The following is a 24,975-nucleotide window of genomic DNA, read 5'->3' as shown; positions in this document are numbered from 1 at the left end:
GAACTGGGTTGTTAAAAGCAACTAATGAGTCCTTGAACGCTACGTCAAAAACTAATGTACTATATGCCGGGTAATTGAACATAATAAAATAAAATTTTAAAAGACACAGGAAAATGCTAGGAAAAGTACAAGGCAGTGAGATGGGGAGTCACATTGCACACCAGTAATTTTTCCATTGCACACCAGCTCCTTTTTCCATAATTACCAGGATTTTTTTCAAGTAAAATAAAAATATTTCAAAAATAAAGATATCCATATCCACTCATCCTCCTAACTTACAGTCTCACTCCACAGATGCCTCTGTGGCTTCCAAACAGGTGTTTGTAGGTATTTGTACATCCAATTTATATAAGGACTTAAAACTAATTTTGTATATGTGTGTGTGTATAACATATTTATTATATATTATAATTGTTATGTAATTATATAGAATATATATTTAATATATCCCCTGCAAATGGATTTTATATATATATATATATATATATATATATATATATATATGATACATATATAAATATATTGTGTGTGTGTATAGTCATTTTTTTCAGATTGGATTAACAGAAGCAAGCAGGGAGTGTTAACACAGAAAACATATCCCCCTCTTGACTGATAAAGAAGGAGACATTGATTCCTTCTCTTTCCTTTAAAGGGGAGTGGAAATGGTAGGGAAACCAGAGTTATTGAGCTGGGATCCCAGTGTAGAGGTTGAGAAACGCTCGACAGTGCACTTCCTTCCCCCAGGTAATCCAATCTTTACAGACACACAGCTACAGAGCCTGCTCCAGTCCATAAGCAGTAATGCCTTCTGTTGTCACCTGTGTTTAGTGGTGTGTCTTGGAGATGAAGCTCTGGTTGTGCCCCCATTGTCATGGATGGGTGAATTCTTGAAACCACATCAAAATTCATAGAAAGTGGCTGCAAATACAGAGAACGTGAGGGAAATTGATCATTATGCCTTCAAGCCCTGCCATTTCCATTCTTTTGCTACTTCCTTTTAATCTCACGGAGTTTCTTTTATCCTACCATTAACAAGTTGAGCTCTTCAGTTTCTTTCCCTGACATTTTTTCTTTATTAATTTACATCAGGCTTATCTTTAGTGCATCAAGAGGCTAAGATCTTTGATTCCCATCTCATCTACAATGTATTTCCAAAGTATTTCCAAAAATGCACTAACCATTAGAGAACATAGCACTGATGTGAGAGTGTCACATAATGCAGCAAGTGGCAAACCAACTTATGACTTACAGCCTTTCTTATGCACTCTGATGAAATCATTGTACTTGGACCTTTTAAAGTTGTCCTGTGCAACTAACCCCCTAAAATTAATGGGGAAAATTTTGATCATCTCATAAACCTAGTTTTTTGAGAAAAGGGCATAAGAGTTTCGATTTCTATATGTTTGTGAAGGCAGATTTATGAAGCATATATGTATGTCTGGATGATTATAGCTCTGTTTGTTAAGGTGAACATAATTTAAAAAGTGGGATGCTATACTGGGAATCCAAAGACCTGGGTTCCTATTTTGGCTCTAATACATGTTGATTTAACACATCTGGGCCTCAGTTTTTTGATAAAATATTAGGAATTCTAGATGCTTGGAAGTGAAATGAGGCAGATGTTTAGCCTCTAAGCAAATTGGGAAATCATGCCTTGGGAAGACTACAGAGTAGATCTTCCTTCCCAAGGACTTTGGTGGATGGTGTGAAAGTTTTTCTTAAACTTTCTGTTTTCCTTGCTTCCTAGTTCATGGAGCACATTTCACTTTAGCTTCTAAATGCTGAAAAAGGGTAAGGCATTGTGCATGTATTTCACACTTTAGAGTGAGGACAAAGTGTATTAGTAAAAGTGCTTTGAAAAAATTGATTATATCATGAAAGTGTAAGGTATTCATTATGTTAAGAAATGTTTAATTTTAGGTAGCTTATGTTTATCTGGGACTAGATTTGTAGAATAAATATTCTTTTTAGACTCTTTTTTAAAATTTATTTTTATTTATTTGTCAGAGAGAGAGAGAGCACACAGACAGACAGAGTGGCAGGCAGAGGCAGAGGGAGAAGCAGGCTCCCCGCTGAGCATGGAGCCCGATGTGGGACTCGATCCCGGGACACCGGGATCATGACCCGAGCCGAAGGCAGCCACTTAACCAACTGAGCCACCCAGGCGTCCCTAGAATAAATATTCTTACAAATCAAGTAAGTAACACCAAAATTGAATATCATGGAAGAGGAAATAGTTTGCAGAGTTTCTGGAGGTAACAATGCAAACAGAATTAACTTGTCCTTTATAGGATAGGATAATAATTTTAAAGCTCCCTTGATAAATTAGCAAAAGAGCTTTCAACCCTGGGGATAAAAAACATTATTTGTTTATAAAAAATTTTAAAAATTAATTTAAAAAAGAGCTTTCAAGGGAAAGTAATTAATAGTTCAATGGTAATTCACAATATATTATTTTATAAGGCTATTGAGGACCTTCTTTAAGGCAAAGCATTCTACCTTGGTAATACAAAAAAAAAAAAGGAATAAAGCTAATCTAATCCCTTTTTGGACCTCTGAAAGTAAGAAACGTCCTCAAATGAAAAAATACAGGATGTAATGGAACGGGATCCATTCTGCTGTGGGAGTATAAAAGCCAGGAAGGTTTCTCCAAAGAGGGGAATTTCGAGCCACTTACTGAAGAATGATTCAGATTGTTTTCAGCAGAGAAAGAAGGATGGAGTGTGTCCCACTCCAGGGGTCAATCCAAAGTTTGGAGGAAAGAATGAAGGGGATGAAGTCCAAGAACACTGTGTAAGTCTTTTCAAGTATATAGTTTATATGTGAGGGATGGTGGGAAATGAGACAGAAAGGTAGGATAGTGCAACTGGGGAGGGAAAAGTATCAGTTATGCTAAACTTAAATATGATTACCCCTCAAATTCCTCCAGGGTGAAGGAGGAAATATAAAGGAAGCAGTGGGAACTACTAGGAGGCAACAGTGGCAGGACAAAGTCTCAGGACCTCCCTTAAAGGGGACAGGACCCCTGGAGGCAGGACTGTGTGCCCTGAATTGTCAAATCTTTTGTTGTTGCTGCTGTTACTGCCCTTTTTCTTCCTTTCTTTTCTTTCTTTCTTTTTTTTTTTTTAATTCTAGAGAAGCTGGAAAAATGGAATTTTATGATCTTGGCATTTAGTTCAAAATAAAATAAAATGCAGTTGGGTAAAAGAAAACCTCCCTGGGAGTTTGGCCACAAATAATTCATGGACCTCCAGTTTGTGACTTTTTTTCAAAGTCTCCCCCTCAAACATTTCTGACAGAGGTAGGGCTATAAATGACTATTTTCTTCTTCTTTTCCTAGTCCACTTATCTCCCTTGCTAGGGACCAACATTGCCTGTTGAGTCAAAGCCTGCATTTGGACAAGATCTCCAGGTGATACATAAGCACATGAAAATTTGAGAAGCACCACTATAAGTAATGATTCTCAGACCTGGCTACACAGAGAACCTCCTGAGGAGCTTTAAAAATGTTTTGTGCCAACCTGTGTCCAAACTAGTTACATCTGACTCTCTGAAACAAGCTTGCCGACTTAAAGAGACCATTGTGCATATCTCTACCCTGTTCCCCATTCAGAGTCATGTTATTGGCTTGAAATCAGTCATGACAGGAATATTTACATTGTGGATGACAGCAATAAAAACTGTCTTTAAAAAAAAAAAAACACCGTACAGTTGTTTTCTAGCATACCACTGAGCAAAGACTTTGAATTATCTTTGGTACAGTGATGGCATCATAAATGACAGATGCAACAAAGTGTATCCATAAACATTTAGCTTAAGAGAATTACACTCAATTTAGAAGGAGATCTAAATTCAGCATCTAAGTGTTGGTTAGCACTGAGGCAAGTGTATGTGCAATTCTTGTATATGTCTGGCATATGCCAACACTCTTTGACCCACTAGTTGATTTACTCCCACACTGCTCCCCAGAACATTCAACACAGAGCTAGCAGGAATGGGGATTCTCTTCCCACAAGAACAGTAAATAGCATTTGTTTATGGTTTTTTAAAATCACTAATATGAGGATGGGGCTGTGTTGTTATAGCAATTAGGAGTCAGGCTTTGGAAGATCTGTGTGCATTCTACTTACAAATCTATCTGATCAAACTCTAGCAGTCAACTTGCCCATTGTACTCTTGGGGCCATGGAATTTACCTCTCCTTAAGTGCAATCTGTTCTTCCTCATTTTGTCTCTTTTTTCCTCCTCCTTTAATCTCTTGCTTTGAAATATATACATGCTCCTCCAAATTCACTGTCTGATTATGTTGTTTTTTTCAACTAAATTCCACAAAATAGATTTTGCTTCTCAACAATGCTCCAGAACACTTTTCTCTTTCTTTATATTCTACCCTTTGATGGTTTTTGTAATTCCTCTTGGTTTTTGAGTGTGTGTCCACTGAAGCCTAGCATGCGATTTCATCTTTCATCACCCATTTCTGCATAGAGGTTCCAACCAGGACTCTCCTTTCTTTGCTGATAATTCTGAAATCAGGATCTAATATCTTAAGCCCTAATCCCCCTGATCTGAGACTGGGCATTTACACACAGATCTCTTATTAGTATCCAATATTCTCTCACCCTACCTTATCTCTCTGCCCAGGGTCTAAACTATTATCATTAATGGTCTGAGTCATTTTTGTATTCAGCATTTTCCGGGTATCTGTTGTTTGCGCTGGGATATTAAAGGTGTAGAGAAAGCTGAGTCCTTAGGGAATTGCCAGGTTTCAGTTAGAGCAAGACAGGGAGTGTGGCACTCAAAGAAAAAATGGAGAAGGCAGGGGATTTTGTTGTCAGAGTTTCAGAGTGCACTGTGGAGAAAGCACAGGGGAAGTGTTGGGGAACTGGAGGCTTGGATCAGAATGGGAATGTTTAGAGCCTCAATTGGGTTCAGGGGCAAGGGATAGTCTAGGAGAACGGGACTCATGGTGACTCAGGTAAATGTGAATTTACAAAATACGGGAGGATTAATTCTGAAGAATTCCCAGAAAGAGGCAGAACATCAGATCTCATTCTAGCCTCTTTATTGCTCTCAGCATTAATGAATTGAGGTGGGGAAGGGCTTGTTGGCCTTCTGGGAGCCACAGGACTCTGCCTGCTTTTATCCTGTTGTGGGTAGGGTCACAGAGGAAGGGAAGATCTCCCCAGGTGCATCCAGAGCTCTCTGCACTTCCCTGTGATCCTGCTGTGGGCACTGAAAAGAATTTTCTAAGGATGACTGGTAAATTGACTAAAAGCAATTACAGAAAAGGAGTTCCCAAAATAGCCTAAGTAATGGCAGCCTCACTGGGAAAAGGGCACTTTCGCATCTACTTACTATACCTGAAGACTGCTTGCTTGGGTAAAAAAATGCAAAAACTCATTTTCTCAGAGGCTGATAGGAAAATTCTGCCTAGAGCGGTGGCTCTCAGTCTTGCCAACACATAGAATCGCTCAGGGAGTTTTTAAAATGATGCTTGGTTTCTACCCTGGGAGATTCTGATTTAATTGGTCTGAGCACCCAGGTATTGGATTTTCAGAAGTTCCCCAATAACATAATTTGTAGCCAAGGCTGAGAATCACTAATGTAGAACAAATGCTGACAATACCAAGACGTGGGCTGTTGTGAAGATGAAAAGAAATAAAGGAGGCCAGGTGCTTCCGTAGCACAGCGCCGGCCACATACCCCAGCGCAAGGTTGCTCTACAGTGTAGGGGAAAAAATCGCCATCGGAGTTACAGTGCTTGGAAAATCAACATATAAGTTGTATAAAATGAAACTTGACATGGAACTTGGAGCTGATTTTCCCATTATACTCATCAATTACATCTCTACACAAGCCCTAAAGTTTTTTGGAGTCTTTTGACGTGGATTTAGAAAGAAGCCGAAAATGATTAAAATTTTGGGATACCTGACATATGACAAAAGACTGAAAGAATTATTCTCTCATCTGGAGAATAAAACTCTAGTTTTATTATTTTTTTTTTAAGATTTTATTTATTTGACAGAGATCACAAGTAGGCAGAGAGGCAGGCAGAGAGAGAAGAGGAAGCAGGCTCCCTGCTGAGCAGAGAGCCAGATGCAGGGCTCCATCTAAGGACCCTCTGCCAAAGGCAGAGACTTTAACCCACTGAGCCACCTAGGCGCTCCAAAACTCTAGTTTTAAATGAGCACACCGCCACAGCAAGGTTTTCAGTGCGAGTTACCCAGAGTCTTGGTGGCTGGTGTGCACAGGTGTGGAGCAGGCAGGCTCCCAGGCTTCACCAAAACAGCTCCCTTCTTTCTTTTTAATAAATAGGATTTTCCATTAGATTTCATATTTATAGAAAAGGATTTTACTGGAATGAAGATTGAAGGGAAGAAGGGTAGGAAAGAAAAAAAAACACTCACTGTACACCACACAAAAATTTAGGTGGGGGGCACCTGAATGGCTTCCTTGGTTGAGTGTCCAACTCTTGATTTTGGCTCAGGTCATGATCTCAGGGTCATGAAATTGAGTCCCACTGAGCATGGAGTCTGCTTAAGAATCTCTCTCCCTCTGCCCCTTCCTTGGCTCTCATGTTCTTTCTCTAAATAAAGAAATAAAATCTTTTAAAAAATCAGGTGAGTTTTAAGAGATTTCAACCTGATAAATTCTGAAATCGGTTATTAAAGGAAGTTGTTGGGGTGCCTGGTGGCTCAGTCGAAGTGTCTGCCTCTGGCTCTGGTCATGATCCTGGGTTCAAACCACCCCCCAACTACTATCCTCCTCATCTGGCTCCCTGCTCAGCGGGGAGTCTGCTTCTTCCTCTCCTTGTGCATACTCTCTGTCTCTGTCATGCTTGCTCAAATAAATAAATTTTTAAAAAAATTTAAAAAGGATGTTGTTGAATTATGTGGTGAAAAGATCTTAATTTGGGGGGCCAGCTCAGAGAAGAGGGATTAGACTGGAACATCTTCAGGTCTACTTTATTTTTTGATTAGTGATTGGAAAATATCACTTACGATAATAATTTTCTCTTTTCTATAACATTTTAGAAACCTCAGAGTTCCTGGGGGAAACTAAATATGGTGAAACTGATGTAAAATCAACAATATCATGAGCCTTTAAAAAACAAAAACAAAAAACTTTAAACAGGAATGATGAAAGCTGCTGACAAAGAATAGACCCACTGAAGTGAAGAAGTATAAAAAAATAAAAGAAGTAAATCGAAGAGAAGACCCAACGACAGTAGTTTGGAAGTCAAATCAAAAATTGTGCCATAGGGCCAGCCTCTGGGTGGTCTCCTCATGAATCAGTTATGTGCACACTTTAAGAAGAAAAGATGCCAGGGTCAAGAAATTTACTAAGTTTTCTCAGGAGGCTGGAAGGTGGTCCTGTCAGCAATGGGATTTGTATGAGTCTCTCTACCTAGGACAACAATATTTTACAGTTAAAATAAGGACACAAAGAATTTGGCAATGAGAAAATTTCAAAAATTTTATTGTGTACTTAGAAAGCATAAAAAAAAATTCCCTTTTCCAATTGCTTTCCTAGAACATACCTTAGCATGTTCTTTGACCAGTGATTGGTTTATTAAGATTCTTGTCTGCAAACAGAGAAGCCTGTCTAAAACTAACTTAAGTAAAGGTGAGGGGGGATATTCTGTCTCATGAAACTGAAAAACTGAGGATTAAGTCCAGCTTCAGGCATAGCTGAATCTAGATCTCCCAACAGTGACTCCAGGGCTCTGCCATTCTCCCCGTCTGTGCCCAGCCTCACTTCCTTCTGTAGTGCAGTTTCATTCTTGGGTTATTGTTGTCAGGTATTATGAAAGGTGGTCCTGGAACTATTGGCTCATGTTTTCTTTAAAACTCCCCATTTTAGGGGTGCCTGGTGGCTCAGTCGGTTAAGCATCCAAATCTTGGTTTTCGCGCAGGTCATGAACTCAAGGTTCTGGGATCAAGCCCCATGTCCAGCTCCACACTCAGCACGGAGTTTGTTTGAGATGTTCTCTTCTTCTCCTTCTGCCCTTTCCCCTTCTCTCTCTTTCTCTAAAATGAATAAATAAACCTTTCTTAAAAAGAACTCCCTGGGGGTGCCTGGGTGGCTCAGTGGGTTAAAGCCTCAGCCTTCGGCTCAGGTCATGGTCCCAGGGTTCTGGGATCAAGCCCCGCATTGGGCTCTCTGCTCAGCAGGGAGCCTGCTTCCTCCTCTCTCTCTGCCTGCCTCTCTGTCTACTTGTGATCTCTAGTCTGTCAAATAAATAAATAAAATCTTAAAAAAAAAAAAACTCCCTGTTTTAACCCAAATGTGTATTCATAGGTAATTTTGTTGTTTCATTTCCTATATTAAAATTAAGGATTGGTTTCTAATGATTAATTCTGAAGTACTCAAGTGTTTAGTGTTTTTATCTACCTAGGCAAAACTAGATTTGCTCTTCGTGTGGCTGTGTTCTGAGAATATACATCATCTATAGTACCAGAAAGATTGCAGATTATTAAGGACTAGTGGAATACTCCTTATAATATCATGTGTTCTCATAACCTGGGAGAGATAAAAGAGATAGTTTGGTGCAATGAAAATGAATATACACTCTAGAATGGACAATATTGGGTTCTAATACTGTTGCACCATTTATGACCCATAGGTTACTGAATTAGCTATTAACTACACTTCCTTGCATTGTTTGCCCCTATTAGGAGACCAAGAGAAGTTATAAAATTATATATGGTGTTGCCTCCCAGTGGCCAATGCAGCAGCAGAAACTACAACAAAGATGCAAGATTTACATCATGCTGTAGTTTATCAAAAATATTAATGGGTACCCAGTTCTTATGATTTCCTATTATATTTCAGTATGAAGTATGCAGTATTTACACATTTCCAGCTATAAAACCTTTCATCTAAAAACCTTGAAACAGGGACACCTGGGTGGCTCAGTTGGTTAGGCAGCTGCTTTTAGCTCGGGTCGTGATCCCAGCGTCCTGGGATTGAGTCCCACATCGGGCTCCTTGCTCAACAGGGAGCCTGCTTCTCTCTCTGTCTCTTCCTGCCACTCTGTACGCATGTGCTTGCTCTCTCTCTCTCTCTCTCTGACAAATAAATAAATAAACTCTTTTTAAAAATAAATAAAAAAATAAAAAACTTGAAATATGCATGCATTCAATGCATGCTTAAAAATATAGTGAAAAAGACTCTTGTAAAATTGAGAGGCATTTAATATTTGCAGGTTGGCAAACACCGTGTTTCACCTTGGAACAGTTGTTTTATTTCTCTTTTTATGGTTTCCCCATCTGTAAATTTGGGAAAAGCTATGCCTACCTTATGAGGCTGCTGGGAGAATGAATGACGCTATATGTAAAGGATCTGGCACTTGGTGGGTAGCCTATAGAAGGAAGCAGATTGTCGTTTACAGCTGCGAAGTATTTCTATTTAAAATGTTAGGCGTGTTTGTATGTACAGGATGACAGAGATAAAAAAAACTGTAATTGTAATATTAATTTATCAAAGACATATGTATGCATTTATATGAAACCACTATAAATAACCCTGTCCATATAATTTATTTTTGTTAATAAAGTCTTTAATAACTGTCATGAAAATATTTACTCCTATCCTCAATAAAAATTCAAACTAATCATTTGTACTCAGAAAACAGAAAAGAGTATTTGCTTTCTTTCATTTTAGAAGCAATTATACATCCCGAAAAGGGGCTGAAGTGGTCAAAGATTTGTTGGGGCTGTTATAGATTCTGTAGTTGCTTGCCAGGCTCGGGGTTTTTCCCAGGACACTGCAGACTAGGAGGCACAAGGTTACCACCTTAGTATTAAAACAGAGCCGTCCCACTGACCCCTGCCCTGGTCTTGTAATGCAGCTCCTTTTGCCACACTCCTCATCCCTCTCCCCCCAGGCGAACCTCAGCGGCCAGTTACCTTGTGAACATTATTGCTGCCTGGTTCATGGCCTGAAAAAGGCTCATGATGGCCCCTCAGTGTGGCCATGACAGTCGGGGTGCAACAGTGACATCAGTTCCATGACTGTTGTCCTTTGACGGCTCTAGAGTGCTGGCAAAGATTGTTGGGATCTGGGCAATTCTGACTGCCAGAGCCTCACTTGCACTGCAGAGAAATGGAAATAATAATATCAAAATGACCACCAAACTCCTAGGGCTCACTATGTGAGAAGTATATTATCATCCCTGTTTTACAGAGGAGAAAAGGAGGCACAAAAAGATGGGGTTAGTACACCAGTTATCTCTTTCTCATTGCAAATTAGTCAAACCCTTGTAGATTAAAGAAACCACTGTTTTGTTTTTGTTTTTGCTCCTTATTCAGTGTCAGTGGCTTAGCCATTTGGCTTGTCTCTGCTGGGCAGTTCTTCTGCTAGTCTCCCCTGAGGGCACTCACAAGACGATGATGATGTTCTTCTGGCAACCTGATGGAGGCTCACCACTTTATGACCTCAGCAGGGAGGGGCTATCTCTGTCCCATGTGGCTCCCTTCTTCAGCAGGATAGTCCACAATTCTTTATGTGGAAGCAACTTGTTCCAAAAGAGTGAGAGAAGAAGCTTCAAAATCTCTCGCCCAGGACTGGAAGTTGCACCAGTGTCCCTTCTGTGATTAAAGCAAATCACACCATCAGTGGGGAAGGAGTCTCTCCACTTGGCAAAGTCACATTGATGGGGGCTGGGGAAGCTTGCAGACAGTGACAGGGGAAATTGGAGCCTTTTTTTTTTTTTTTCAATTAATCTATCACATTTAGGACAGTGCTCATGCTCATATAAATAGGAAGTGCTACTGCCAGGACTTGAGGGCAAGAGCTATGGTTCTGTGTCGGGTTTTTCACCACAGCAGGTCTGCTGGAATAGGGCATGATTGTCCTTTCTGCAATGTCTTGTCTCACCCCCTGCTTCTGCCCCGTATGTGCACAGTGCTGCATGCACAGTTAGACCGCAGATATTTATTTCTGGGACCTGGAGGACAAAGTTATGAAATGAAAAGTTGTTCTGGTCTTTTCCCCCAAAACCTTCCTGAGAATGGATTCCTCTTCGTTGACTCTTAGTGGCTCTGGCCACCTGTCTACTGACGTTTGCAAAGTTAACACACACCTGTTCACAGAAGTCCATATTGACTCAGGTTTAGAAGTCCTGTCAAGCAAGTCTACAGACTGAGCAACATGCTTGGCTTTTTAAAACTTTTCCTTTACTGCATCATTTATAAACACTGAAGAATTTATTTTTATTAGGAGGAATTTTATTGGGTCAAAATTTAATCTAAGTATCAATATAAACCTGATCCAAGCAGTGATTTCCTCAGCGGGTCTGAGGAAAAGACAGTGAAAATGTATTTTACAAGGACAGTTTTATTTAAAAAAAAAAAAAAAAAAAGGCAGGGTGATGAAACCTTGGAGATTGGTAAGACATAATGAAATAAAACTTCACTTTGGGCAAGATGTAGGTCTTGTTAAAATTTTATATTACCTATAAATAAATCCTTAGGTATAAAATACACATCTTCACACTGTGTTTGCAAGATGCAAAAACAGCTGGTTAATTCAGTGATCACTCTTTTCAAATTAGATTTTCAGTATTGAGGAAATAATAGATGTGAATTTTATGACTTTGAAGATACAATCTGTGTCTGTTTTTGTCTCCTCCACTAGAATATAAGCTCCATAAGGTTAAAGACTTGATCTCTCTTGTATATCCACCACTTAATTGCATAGCTATTGCTAGGTTATATGGTAGGTTCTTAATAAGTATTTTTTGAGTTATTAACGTTTATCACCTTATTTGACATTATACTAATATTTGAGGCTTTTAAGAAATCAGTTGTATACGGGGCACCTGGGTGGCTCAGTGGGTTAAGCCGCTGCCTTTGGCTCAGGTCATGATCTCAGGGTCCTGGGGTCGAGTCCCGCATCGGGCTCTCTGCTCAGCAGGGAGCCTGCTTCCCCTCTCTCTCTCTGTCTGCCTCTCCGTCTACTTGTGATTTCTCTCTATCAAATAAATAAAATCTTAAAAAAAAAAAAAGAAATCAGTTGTATACATTTTTGTGACACACTGAAGAATGAGATTGTATTTATCTTCATGTCTGCCTTTTTGGTTGCAAGGAACAAAGATTCAACTTACCTCAAGCAATTGGAGCTATGGCAAGCCTGTTTTGTAGCAGTGAGGAAGAGGGGGCTCTCTTGAATTTCAGGACAGTAACAGGTCGGTCTCATGGAAATTGAAGGGGAATCTGAAGCAGCAGCTGTGTGGAGCTCAACATGAAGAATCCATGAATCTCCAGGGCTCGGCCATAAATACGACTTTGCTCCACTCCCCCAGTGGACAAAGGCTTGTTTATTCAGTCTGATTGCTTTTTACTGCCATAGATTCAGTCGTTCAGTTTGTTCAATCTTTCTCCTATCCTATATCTTCCACCTTCTGCTTTACACTCTTGGACAGCCAAATAAATCCTAACACTCCAACTGTCAAATTCAAAGAGGCTTAGTTCAGTGACCAACACTAATGTAAAATAATTTTGATCTTTACTTATATGTCTCAGAGAAATTTTAAAAGATTTTAATTCATTTCTCGCAAGACTCTCTCTTAAAACCCCATTCTTCCATTTCATTCAGGTCTTTACTATTACATTTAATAGTGTTCCACAGAACTATTTTCACCTTGCAAAGATCACATGTCCTTTCAGGCCACCCCAGACAGTAGACACAATGTTGCCCCACTAGTATTAATACAAAGCTGTCACTGACTTACACCCTCATCTTGTAAGGCTGGACTTCAAGGTCTCTCAACTTCCCCATCCCACCCCAAGGAAACCTCCGTTGACTACGAACTTATGCTTCAGTTCCTTGTGGACATTCTTTAAAAAAAAAAAAAAAGATTTTATTTATTGATTTGACAAACAGAGATCACAAGTAGGCAGAGAGGCAGGCAGAGAGAGAGGAGGAAGCAGTCTTCCAGCTGAGCAGAGAGCCCAATGCAGGGCTCGATCCCAGGACCTTGAGATCATGACCTGAGCTGAAGGCAGAGGATTTAACCCACTGAGCCACCCAGGCCACCCCCTTGTGGACATTCTTACTGCCTCCTTCTTTCCCTCCATCCTCATCAGTCTATCTCCCATTCTCTCTTTGTCTCTCTCCCTCCACATCCCACCTTTTCTCTCTCTCTCTTTAAATCTCAGTCTTATTTATGCAAATTTCCCATCCTGATACCTGACCCAAATTATTCCACATGCTCTGGTTAATAAAATGGCCCAGAGAGGGAACTATCCAGCAGGCATGTCTTTTAGTTAAGGAGAGAAGGAAAGAATGGAGGAGAGAAAGAAGCTAGGAAATCTCATACACTGATTTTATCCCTGTTTTATTTGTTTGTCTTTAGATTTTTTACTTTCTCATAACCCTTGTAGCCCCCACTCTTACTAATTTTCTTTTTCTGAAGAAAAGATTCACAGCAGCCATACTCTCAGTTTTGAAGAGGATAAAAACACTTTCTTGATATGTTAAAAATCGAATAGAAACAGAAAGAAGAAAAGGGCAATCTACACATAGATGAGGGCAATAGTAAACAGTAAGGAAAGTAAGACAGAATTACATCAAATTGGGTACTTAGAACATCCAACCTCATCAGCTAGGGAAGCCCCCTGAAGACAGTCACGTTGGAGTCTGGATTGAGAGGCCTGGGCGGAGCGTCCTCCCCTCCGGTGAGACTTCCAACTGACTATCCCCAAAAGGGCCGTGTTTATGGGGCAAATGAAGGTGAACATTTGTTTGCCTGTGTGCTGTTTAGAGTGGCTGCATTTCTGTATTACCATGTCTTTACTTCTTCAAGGAGCCTGGGTTAGGTGTGCAGATCCCATTCTGCGGGGACAGGCCAGCTTGGAGCCAGAGGGCATATTAGGCAAGAATTACAGCTCTCAGCATCCAGACTAGGAGGGCCATTTCTGACCTGGAGGCCAGCTAATGTCAATTAACGAGGTTCCCAAGGACACTCAGGCAGCGTAAGTCTCACAAACAGCATTCTTTAACCTGCCTGCATATATGCAAGTCAAAGTGGTAGGTTATGCAGGACAAATCACAGAAATCTTCATCCCTACAATACAGGCTTTTTTGTATATCCACTGGCTTCATCTCACAGTGCATTCTTATACTATTCCCTACGTCTTACTCCAAAGACAAGGAATTCGACTGGCTTAGACTTTGGGTTCAATCGACAAAGGGCTAGGAGGAACAGGTGGCTTCATGTGAAGGTATAGGACTTCTACTCCCACAGAGCTAAAGACACTGCCTTAGCCTGGCAGGATGGGGCTGGGGTAAGATGTAGTTTGGGCTCCTTCATTAGGAAATCCCTAGAGGCTCCAAAATGCACTAGGCTGGCATGGATGGCAGAGAGGTTAATTGACTAATTAATTTATTTAAATTATCTGTGAAATTCTCAAATTTTTGAAAGAACAGTTCTCTGTAATATGTTTTCAATGTTATTTCATTAACAATGATGAGAACTTTAAGTCAGCTAAGTATGAACCTTGGTTATAAATTGGCTTTGCTTTATAGCCTTGTCAGACTTCATTGTCAATGGTTTTTCTTGCAGTAAACATGTCGAAGAAAGATTTTTTTCCCTGTATGTAAGTAACTCTGTACACCTGTGCCTTTTTTTCTTTTCCTGGAGAAAGGTATATATCAAAAAGGAAATAAAAGAAAACTCTCAAGAAGGGAGAGAACTGGGGAAAAAACACCCACACTTTTCTAATACAGTCGAAAATCTTGACTTACAGATGTTACTGACAGATGGGAAACTGACTACATGAGAATGGAATTTGATTATCTTCCATTAAAAACCTTCAGAAAAACTCTAACAGAGAAAGAATTATTAAGTGAGAGGCATGCAAGTCAAAATTCTATATAGAGCTAGTTGGGTTCCGCATGGATTTTATACATCCTTTCCCCCGTGTTTTCAGCTCTAGGTAGTAGCAACGTCGAGTACAACTGAAGTTATTAATTTCTTTTAAGTTTCTCGCATAAAGAGATAAATTTTAAAAATGGCTGCTTCACCGGTAACTGAAAGATACACTATCTGGGGACAAACTGTACTGGTTCCTTTAATTTGGAAAGGGAAGAGAAATTCCTTGTTAGAGAAGCAGCCTAAGAGAAGGAGAGGCTTCTCCTTTGCTAAAACAGTTCTGCTGGCACAGTAGGTCACGAGGTCAAGTAGTTGTAGGACCCACTTGTGGCCCAGTTACCTCGGTAACAAGAATGTTTGTGTCAGGAAATCATGTTCCCTAGGAGCAAAACAGTCTTCAATATACTGTGTATTTTCTTGCCACTTAGAATCTGCTTCGTGGACTGACAGCATCAGTATCACCTCGAACCTTGTTAGAAACAGTCTCGGACTCCATCCCAGACCTACTGAATCAGAATCTGTATTTTAATGAAATTACCAGTGTGGGCCCTATGGGGAAGGAAGTTGAGGCTGGTTTATAAATATACCATTGCTGTGTTCCACTTTTGCTTCTGATGAACACAGGATAGATTACTTTGACCAATGATGAAAGGCTACTTATTAGCAAATAGATTGGCTAAATAGTTCTCTTTAATTATCTATTATACCACAGAGGCAGTTACTACAGTAACCAGAACTTATGTCATTTCAGCTTATTTTTCCAAATCATCATTATACTGAGAAGGGCACAGAATTTAATACACAGTCAATTTACTTGTGGGCTTGATTTATTGATGACAAAGATCAAACTGACCCAAATTAAATGGGTGAAAAATTCCTGAGTAAATAAGCTTTCATGGAATGGATTACTCTGGTTTTCAAAAATTACAGTTTTCCTTAATAAAGCTCTAGGTTATTGAATGCTTTTTTTCTTTTCTGTAGCCAATGTCTGGGTTTGCAGAGTGAAATCAGTGAGATTTTATTGCTAAAGTATATTCCTTACATGTTGAACTTTCCATCTGTTCATTTACTCATGCATTTACTCATCCAACTGATATTTATTGAATACAGTAGTATGCCAGCCACTATATTGAACTTGAGAGACAAGGGTGAACAGTACATGGTGTAGATATTGTAAAGATTAGAGAGACCTCAGTCTTCCTGGAAAATATAAGTATTTCTGTAGGCCTGGACTTTAGCATTCAAAGGCGGAATGGTGAGCAATGAAACTGGAGGGAAAGGAAGACAAATCATGAAGAGCTTTCTACTGCTGTGTTAAGGAGTTTGAAGGTCATTTTCGAGCACAGACATCTCTGTTCTGGGGCAGTAAATTTCAAAGTAGGAGTTACAATGTCTTAATGAGTCAGAAATTATTTGGGGAGTCAGAATTAGCAATTGAGAAAAAAACATATTAGAATACAGAATATCAAAGAAAATTTACATGGTAAAACTTCTGGTTGTGTGTATACATATATGTGTGTGTGTATATATATGTGTATATGTGTGTATATGTATATAAATACATGTATTTCTGTGTGTGTGTGTGTGTGTGTGTGTGTATACACACACATCCAGAAAGAAATAACTTTATGGGTGTGTGTGTTGTATGTGTAATGGAAAGGTACTTCTTATTATTGTGGGTTTTGGTTAAATTCACTGTTGGAAAGGGAGTTGGGTTAGAGCAAGTACAGGTGACCATAAACAGGTTAAACCCAACAGGACTTAGCAATGCCATGACTGGGGCCTATTGCTACACAGTGACTAAACTTCCTTTCAGCCAGCTTTCACAACTGGGCTACTAAACTGGAGAAACTAATGGTGCAATTTATAACGAACACAGATAATTGAAAAATTGATTTACTTGCGGTTAGTTGCTAATTAACTAGTAAGTGTTTTATTCATCTTGGAATGTGTGGGTATAAATGAGATTGCAACAAAGGAGAACTGTTTAGATTAGATTATGGCAGAAGACACAACTGGTGGCTGAGTGGAAGAATGGTTATCTTATATATGATTTTTGCTTAGGGCCTCCTAGCTCTTTGTTTTTTATTACTGTAATAAAAACAGAGTTTTTGTGGGGGAAAAAAGTATCATGTACTCTTTCTGGATACTATATTTCAATTTTTAGACTGTGTGAAGTTGGAGATCAATAAATTATAGGATAGGAGCCCCACCATTCAAATAAATTTTAGAAAAACATTACTCCAGGGGCACCTGGGTGACTCAGTTGATTAAGCAGCAGCCTTCAGCTCAGGTCATGGTCCCTCAGTTGAGGGCCCTGGGATCCAGAACCCTGTCAGGATCCCTGCTCAGCAGGGAGTCTGCCTCTCCTTCTGCCCCGCCCCACCCACTCGTGCTCTTGCTCTCTAAAATAAATAAAATAAAAATTTAAAAAATAAATAAATAATAAAATCTTTTAAAAAAAGAAAGGAAAAGAGAAGAAAAACATTACCTCAATAAGATTTGAAAAACTAGTGTTACAAAAACAAGGTGGGAAAGGAATAGAAAGTGTGAAGAATATACATTCTTCACATTTGTATATTATCAGATGTATAATATCAGAATTGGCTCACATAGTTATGGAGGCTGAAGAGTCCCACAGCCTGTTGCCGGCAAGCTGGAGACTCAGGCAAACCTCTGGGGGTGGTAGTTCAAAGACCTGAGAGCCAGAGACCCAATGTGTAGGTAGATTCTAGTCTGAGTCTAAATGGCTGAGAACCAGGTACCTCCAGAGTAGATCAATTACTCATCTCAAGCAGTCAGGCAGAGAAGAAATTTAACCTTCCTCTCTGCATTTTGTTCTATTTAGGCTCTCAACAGATTATAGATAATGCCCACTCACGTGGGGAGTGCCATCTGCTTTATTCATCTAACCAATTCAAATGCTAATCTCTTTTGGAAACACCCTCACAGACACAACCCGAGATATTGCTTAACCAGATAAGTGGGCATCCCGTGATCCAGTCAAGCTGACATCAAATTAACTATATAACAAGAATTCATCTATATTCTGTCTTCTCCTTCATTCATGCATTTGTTCATTCATTCACCTGTAGGTCACATACTACTTAAGACTACTTGAATACAGAGAAAGACAAAACAAACACTCCCATCTGTTCATGGAAAGACAGCAGGCATTAATATCCCACACATAAACATTTAATTACAAAGTAACATTCCAAACAATTCAGTTTCAATACCGTCAAGGATAAAGGAGTCAAAATATTTAAAAACCAAAAGCAAAATGTTGAACTAAAGTTGATTGAGAAATGACAAAAGAAAAATATGTGTTAAAGCAATATAGGCAAGTAATACTTAGAATGCTGTCTGTTGCTTTTTGCTTTTAAACCCTAAAGTTTAACCTGGGATCCTTTAATTCTATTATTTGAAAGTATAATTATTGCCGTTAGTGGAGAGGAAAAGAAACCAATTCAGTTATTTTTCTAAAATAGGATTTGTAGCTATTAGAGTAATGAAAATTAGAAGAAAAATATCAGAAGACACACGATTTTACTGTACTGAACTTGTTTTCCGGCACAAATATATACCCAGATGATTTGTCTTGTAAAGTAATTGAAGGAAGCACTCAGAGCAGAACTACAGAGTTAGTATGAGTTTGGGCTCCATAAGGAAAAACCTTAATGTTTTTCATCTCTAAGGCTCTACTCATTCTAAATCAAAGTCTTTGGGGGGACCACTCCAGCCCATGTGAATAGGGAATGTCAGTTGTCTTTCACTCTGCCACATTCTTAAATATGTAAAGGCAACTAAGGATTCATAGGTAGTTTGAAGAAGGTTTGCAGAATAAAAGGGAACAATACAGATAAATTAAACTAGAAAAAATGGGTTATTAATAGATAAATTCAGAAATAAAACTCCAAGTAGTATTTTCATATTTATAGACATATCCTGAAAATTTTTTTCTCATTTAATATTTTCCCAGTAGAATTAGCATTTGTTTTGTTTTGTTTTTGTTTTTAAGTAGGATGTAGAACCTGATGCAGGGCTTGAGCTCATGACCCGAAGATGGAGGCCTGAGCTGAGATCAAGAGTCAGATGTTTAACCACCTGAGTCACCCAGATACTCTTATTTGTTTTGAAGTCTCAAGCTTCAACAATAAATGCGTCATTCAGTACCATAATATTTAAGCTGATGTTTACATAAGAAAAACTTATGTCCCCCAAATTAATAAAACACTTTAAACAAAATAATACATAGAAAAATTCATTTTTTTAAAGATTGTATTTATTTATTTGACAGAGAGATAGAGAGAGAGCACAAGTGGGCAGAGCAGCAGGCAGAGGCAGAGGGAGAAGCTGGCTCTCCACTGAGCAGGGAGCCAAATGTAGGGATCAATCCCAAGACCCTGGGATCATGACCTGAGCCAAAGGCAGCCACTTAACGAACTGAGCCACCCAGGCACCCCTACATAGAAAAATTGTTATTTTTTTAAATTTATTTTTTATTTTCAGCATAACAGTATTCATTATTTTTGCACCACACTCAGTGCTCCATGCAATCTGTGCCCTCTCTAATACCCACCACCTGGTACCCCGACCTCCCACCCCGCTCCCCTTCAAAACTCTCAGGTTGTTTTTCAGAGTCCATAGTCTCTCATGGTTCACCTCCCCTTCCAATTTCCCCCAACTCCCTTCTCCTCTCTATCTCCCCATGTCCTCCATGCTATTTGTTATGCTCCACAAATAAGTGAAACCATATGATGATTGACTCTCTCTGCTTGACTTATTTCACTCAGCATAATCTCTTCCAGTCCCATCCATGTTGCTACAAAAGTTGGGTATTCGTCCTTTCTGATGGAGGCATAATACTTCATAGTGTATATGGACCACATCTTCTTCATCCATTCGCCCGTTGAAGGGCATCTTGGTTCTTTCCACAGTTTGGTGACCGTGTCTATTGCTGCTATAAACATTGGGGTACAGATGGCCCTTCTTTTCACTGCATCTGTATCTTTGGGGTAAATACCTAGTAGTGCAATGGCAGGGTCATAGGGAAGTTCTATTTTTAATTTCTTGAGGAATCTCCACACTGTTCTCCAAAGAAGCTTTACCAACTTGCATTCCCACCAACAGTGTAAGAGGGTTCCCCTTTCTCCACATCCCCTCCAACACATGTTGTTTCCTGTCTTGCTAATTTTGGCCATTCTAACTGGTGTAAGGTGATATCTCAGTGTAGTTTTAATTTGAATCTCCCTGATGGCTAGTGATGATGAACATTTTTTCATGTGTCTGATAGCCATTTGTATGTCTTCATTGGAGAAGTGTCTGTCCATATCTTCTGCCCATTTTCTGTTATGATTGTCTGTTTTGTGTGTGTTGAGTTTGAGTTCATTATAGATCCTGGATATCAAACTTGAGCTATATTCCAAATATAGCTGGTAGAACATAAAAAACAAATAGATGTTTTGAAAAGCATGCCTAGTGTCCACAAAGGGATGTGTGTGCCACATGTTGCTGACACTGAGAGAAGCATTACATCATTTTATACATTCTTTGCAACTGAGCCATTCTTCGCAACTCTTTGTTAACTCTTGCAGAGAAGTCTGGCTTTGAGAAGACGTGAATGAAAATGTTGAAGAATTCTTTAAATGTCATGCTGACAAATTACAAGTACTGAACTTGTTTAGAATATCATTTAGGGGGCCTCTGAGTGGCTCAGTCCATTGGGCATCCGCATTCAGGGCAGGTAGTGATCCCAGGGTTCTAGGATCAAGCCCCTAATGGGGCTTCCTATACAACAGAGAGCCTGCTTCTCTTTCTCCCTCTATTTTCCTCCTGCTTGTTCTCCCTCTTTCTCTCTATGATAAATAAATAATAATTTTTTAAAAAAAGAATATCAGCTGGAAAAGTTAATCATTATAGTAACCTAGAAAGCATATAATTAAACCCCTAGATATTACTTGCTGAAAATAATGTGTAGGCTATACAATACAATGATAGTAATTATCTCTGAAGGAAGTGGAGATATAATTGCTTGATATTTCTTATAGCACCATGCAAAGAATTCTATAAACATGAACTAGAAGAGAGTAAATAAAGCTCCATTCTGAGGTTTTTCATCCTAAAGTGTCATCTGCCTCCCCGAAAATCCACTTAGCACTCCCTACTAAAGCAATAAGGAATCTGTAAGCTTCTGAGTTTCATAGTTTTCCTGAAATAGTACCTTTGCAACCCATTTACCCATGACATCACTTTGCAACACCAATGACAATGATTATACCTGAACACCCCTCCCCTTTCAAGTTTTCGGGCTGTTCCTTTCTTCATAAGTAATGGGACATCCAAGGTATTTGTCTCCTTGTTATGGCAAAATTTACCTTCACTTTTCTAATATATTTATTAATGTTTGCTATTTGCTATGCCTTGTTGGAAAAGAAATATTTATGACACACCATGAAAATGCTGCATACAGAGCAGCATACATGCAAACAGCTCGATAACAACCATTCTGTTTTTCTACCAAGAGCATTATTTTAAATATTTTATATGGTAAATGATGGTTTTACTGTGTTTTAGTTACAACTTACAGTCAAAATGTGTTGGGAGTTTAATTTGGCTTTTTATGTAATGAGAAATAGGCTACCAGTGCACATTTCACACAGAATGTCTTCTTTTCACGAATGAGTTACTAATGTTGAGTGGGAGATGGCTGCTTTTAAGGAGATACTGACTTCATAAATCACGAGAAGTGTCTCTGAAAATAAACACTTTTGAGAATAAGAAAAAGTTCTTTTTTTTTTTTTTTAAAGATTTTATTTGTTTATTTGACAGACAGAGATCACAAGTAGGCAGAGAGGCAGGCAGAGAGAGAGAGAGGGAAGCAGGCTCCCTGCTGAGCAGAGAGCCCGATGCGGGACTCGATCCCAGGACCCTGAGATCATGACCTGAGCCGAAGGCAGCAGCTTAACCCACTGAGCCACCCAGGCGCCCAAGAAAAAGTTCTTAAAAGTGAAAATAGGACAGTTGAATTAATATGTAATAATATGTAATTAATATGTATTAATATGTAATTCATATATAAAGACAAAGACAAGAGAATCTCCATAATATGAGCAAATTGACAAAGAGAATTAATAAAGCAAAAAATTCATGTAAACCAAGGTAGTAAGCATAGGAAAATCAATCCAGGAATTCCAAAATCTGATTAATAGGAGTTCCACAAAAAATGCACAAAAGGAAGCACAGAAATAAATGAGTTAGAAGTCTCAAAATTCAAAAGGTGCACACAGGCCAAACAAAGAGTAAAAAATTAAATATGCTTCAACATTTTCCTACAATATTTCAGAATTACAATTACAAAGAGGTCAACAAAAGCTTCTAAATAGTAAAGGAGGACTTGTAAGGGACAAAAAAAAAATCAGATGGACAATCTTTACATTCATTCTAAGAATCAATAAAGCAAAGTCTTCAATATTCCAAAGAAAGGTGATATTTGAATTTCAAGTCATTTTAGAGCCATTTTCAGATATGCAAGAACTTAAAGAGCTTACTTTAAAATCATTACTTTGAAGAAATTACTTGAAAAAATTTTCACAAAACATAAGAAATAAGAAGCCATGAAATTGAAGAAACAGTGGAAAAGGAATCCAATAAAAATAAAGACAGCAGTCTTTAAAAAAAAACAACAAATTAAAAACTTCAGTCATTAAAATTGGAAGTCAATAAGGGCACCTGGGTGACAAAGTCAGTTAACCATCTGACTCTTGGTTTTGGCTCAGCTTGTGATCTCAGCTTTGATTCATGAGCTTGAGCCCCACATCAGGCTTCAGAGTCTGCTTGAGATTCTCTCTCCCTCTCCCTCTGCCCCTCCCATTCATGCTCTCTCTCTCTCTAAAATAAATGAATAAATCAAAAAAAATTATGATTCAGTAGTCTTCTAGAAGAATCTTAAAAGAACAAATATTGATGAAGTCCCAATAATTCATTTCTGCTTTTGTTTCCCTAGTCTGAGGAAACATCTAGTAAGAAATTGCTATGACTGATATTAGAAAGGTTATGCCTGTGTTCTCCTCTAGGAGGTTAATGGTTTTCTGCCTCACATTTAATTAGGTCTTTCATCCATTTTGAGTTTATTTTTATGCATGGTGTAAGAAAGTGGTCTAGTTTCATTCTTTTGCAGGTTGCTGTCTAGTTTTCCCAACACCATTTGTGACTGATTTGGAGTAAATATGTTAACGTGAAAAGTTGAGATAGAATAGTAAAAATGATGAGGATGCCAATGATGGTGATGATCACAGCAATAAATGTAGCTAACATTAATGAATGCACTTTCACATAGTGCCAGGCACTATCCTAAGCACATTATACTTATTATTTCATTTAATCTTCTAATGGCTATATAGGATAAGTACTATTATCATCATCTAAAGATAAGAAAACCCAAGACACAAAGAAGTAAGATAATTTGCTTTAGGTTTCACAGTCAACTAATGGTAGATCCAGGATCTAAACCTAGGCAGTAATTCCAAAGCTCATAAGATAAACCCTTAGACTGTGTTGAAAGAAGGTACATGTTTCTTCTTCCAACTAGAAAAAAATGCAATAAAAAACTCCAGGAAAAATTAAATAAACAAAATTCTTCTGCAAGAAAGTTACGGCCTGGATTAAAATATGGCATACTTTAGAGCAATAAGTAAATTAATAAGGATCTTAATTATAAAATCAGAGAAAGAGAAATGTATTTACATTGCAACATATATATTGGCTTTGTCATAGTATTTAGTCATAATAATGAAAATGCTGTTTATAGTTTTAATCTTTTATAATTAAAATGTAGGTCAAGTCCAGAAGACTTAATATGGTTATGAAACAGAATGAAAAGCTGTCCTGGTTGATAAAGTAAATGTAAAGGCAAGCTGATAGAAGTTTGAAGGAAGAAGATAAAAGAAAAGGAGGAAGAAGGTGAGGTATCACTATCTTGCAATGTGGGGAAGAAGATAAACTGTTGGAAGTTGATAGGCCAGTGAATAGGGGTTTAAGTATATTTCTCTATGAGTCTAAGATAGAGGAAGCTACATGCAAGAATTTAGGAAATAATCTCCCATAACCTTTCCAAAGAAGTTATTGAAGAGTGCTATTATAAGAAAATTAAAAGCTATCGGAAGAGGGAATAAGAGGTGATAAAAGTGGACCAAAAGTTCATCTATCTCAGAAGAAAGTCAATATATATCATGGTAAAGTCCATAAATGAAGAAAGGCTATCTAAAACAACTTGTTTTCAAAATGTGAAGTTACCACTAGAAGAATTAAAAACAAGGAGACGTTGGGAACAGCAGGTGAGCAAGGGTGAATAGAGACCTATTCTTTTAAATTGTAGCCCTTCTGATTTTAAACCATATGCTCAAAATTATGTGATTTAAAGGACATTTTTGGGGGGTGCCTGGGTGACTTATGTAAGCATCTGCCTTTAGCTCAGGTCATGATCCTGGGATCCTGGGATCAAGCCCCAAATTGGGTGCCCTGCTAAGTGGGGAGTCTGCTGTCTCTCTCTCTCTGCCCCTCCTCCTCCCTTCCCCCTTTGGTGCTCTCTCTCTTGCTTGGTCACTCTCAAATAAATAAAATCTAAAAAAAAAAATTTTTTTAAGACATTTTTAAAAAGAAAGTGACCAAATAATACTTTGCAGCTGAAACTCTCCCAAAATGAAGTCTCCAGGCCCAGATAGTTACACTGGAGAATTCTGTGGGACATTTAAAGAATTAATGCTACTTTTACACAAACTCTTCCAAAAATGTAAGCTGAGGAAACAATTATTAATTCATTTTATGAGGCCTTTATAACACTGATAAATCAACCAGAGAAAGACAGTACAATAAAGGGAGAACTGCAGACTGCTATCTTTCATGAACTTAGATACAAAAATCCTTACTATGTTAGCAGATAGAATCCAACAACATATAAAAAAGATAACTAAGTGGGATTTATCGTACTTATATAAGACTGACTCAGTATTGACTCAGAATTTATTAAAATAATCAATGTAATCTGCCATAGCTAATCAATGTAATCAGCTAAAGAAGAAAAATCATATATATCCTAGC

The 24,975-nt window shown here is 38.5% G+C and overlaps 1 protein-coding gene across 1 annotated transcript in view; it reads left to right on the top strand.

Annotated features, from left to right (window-relative positions):
- The window catches only part of QRFPR (pyroglutamylated RFamide peptide receptor), a 46,554-nt gene that overhangs the window by 1,136 nt on the left and 20,443 nt on the right, over positions 1-24,975 (top strand). The gene's annotated exons all lie outside the window — the stretch shown is intronic.

This window comes from Mustela putorius, unplaced genomic scaffold (assembly GCF_011764305.1).
Source record: "Mustela putorius furo isolate JIRA1106 unplaced genomic scaffold, ASM1176430v1.1 tig00000721_pilon_pilon_pilon, whole genome shotgun sequence".
Lineage (NCBI taxonomy): Eukaryota > Metazoa > Chordata > Mammalia > Carnivora > Mustelidae > Mustela > Mustela putorius.
The sequence above is the reverse complement of the archived record's forward strand: the minus strand, read 5'-3'. Positions and strand labels throughout refer to the sequence as shown.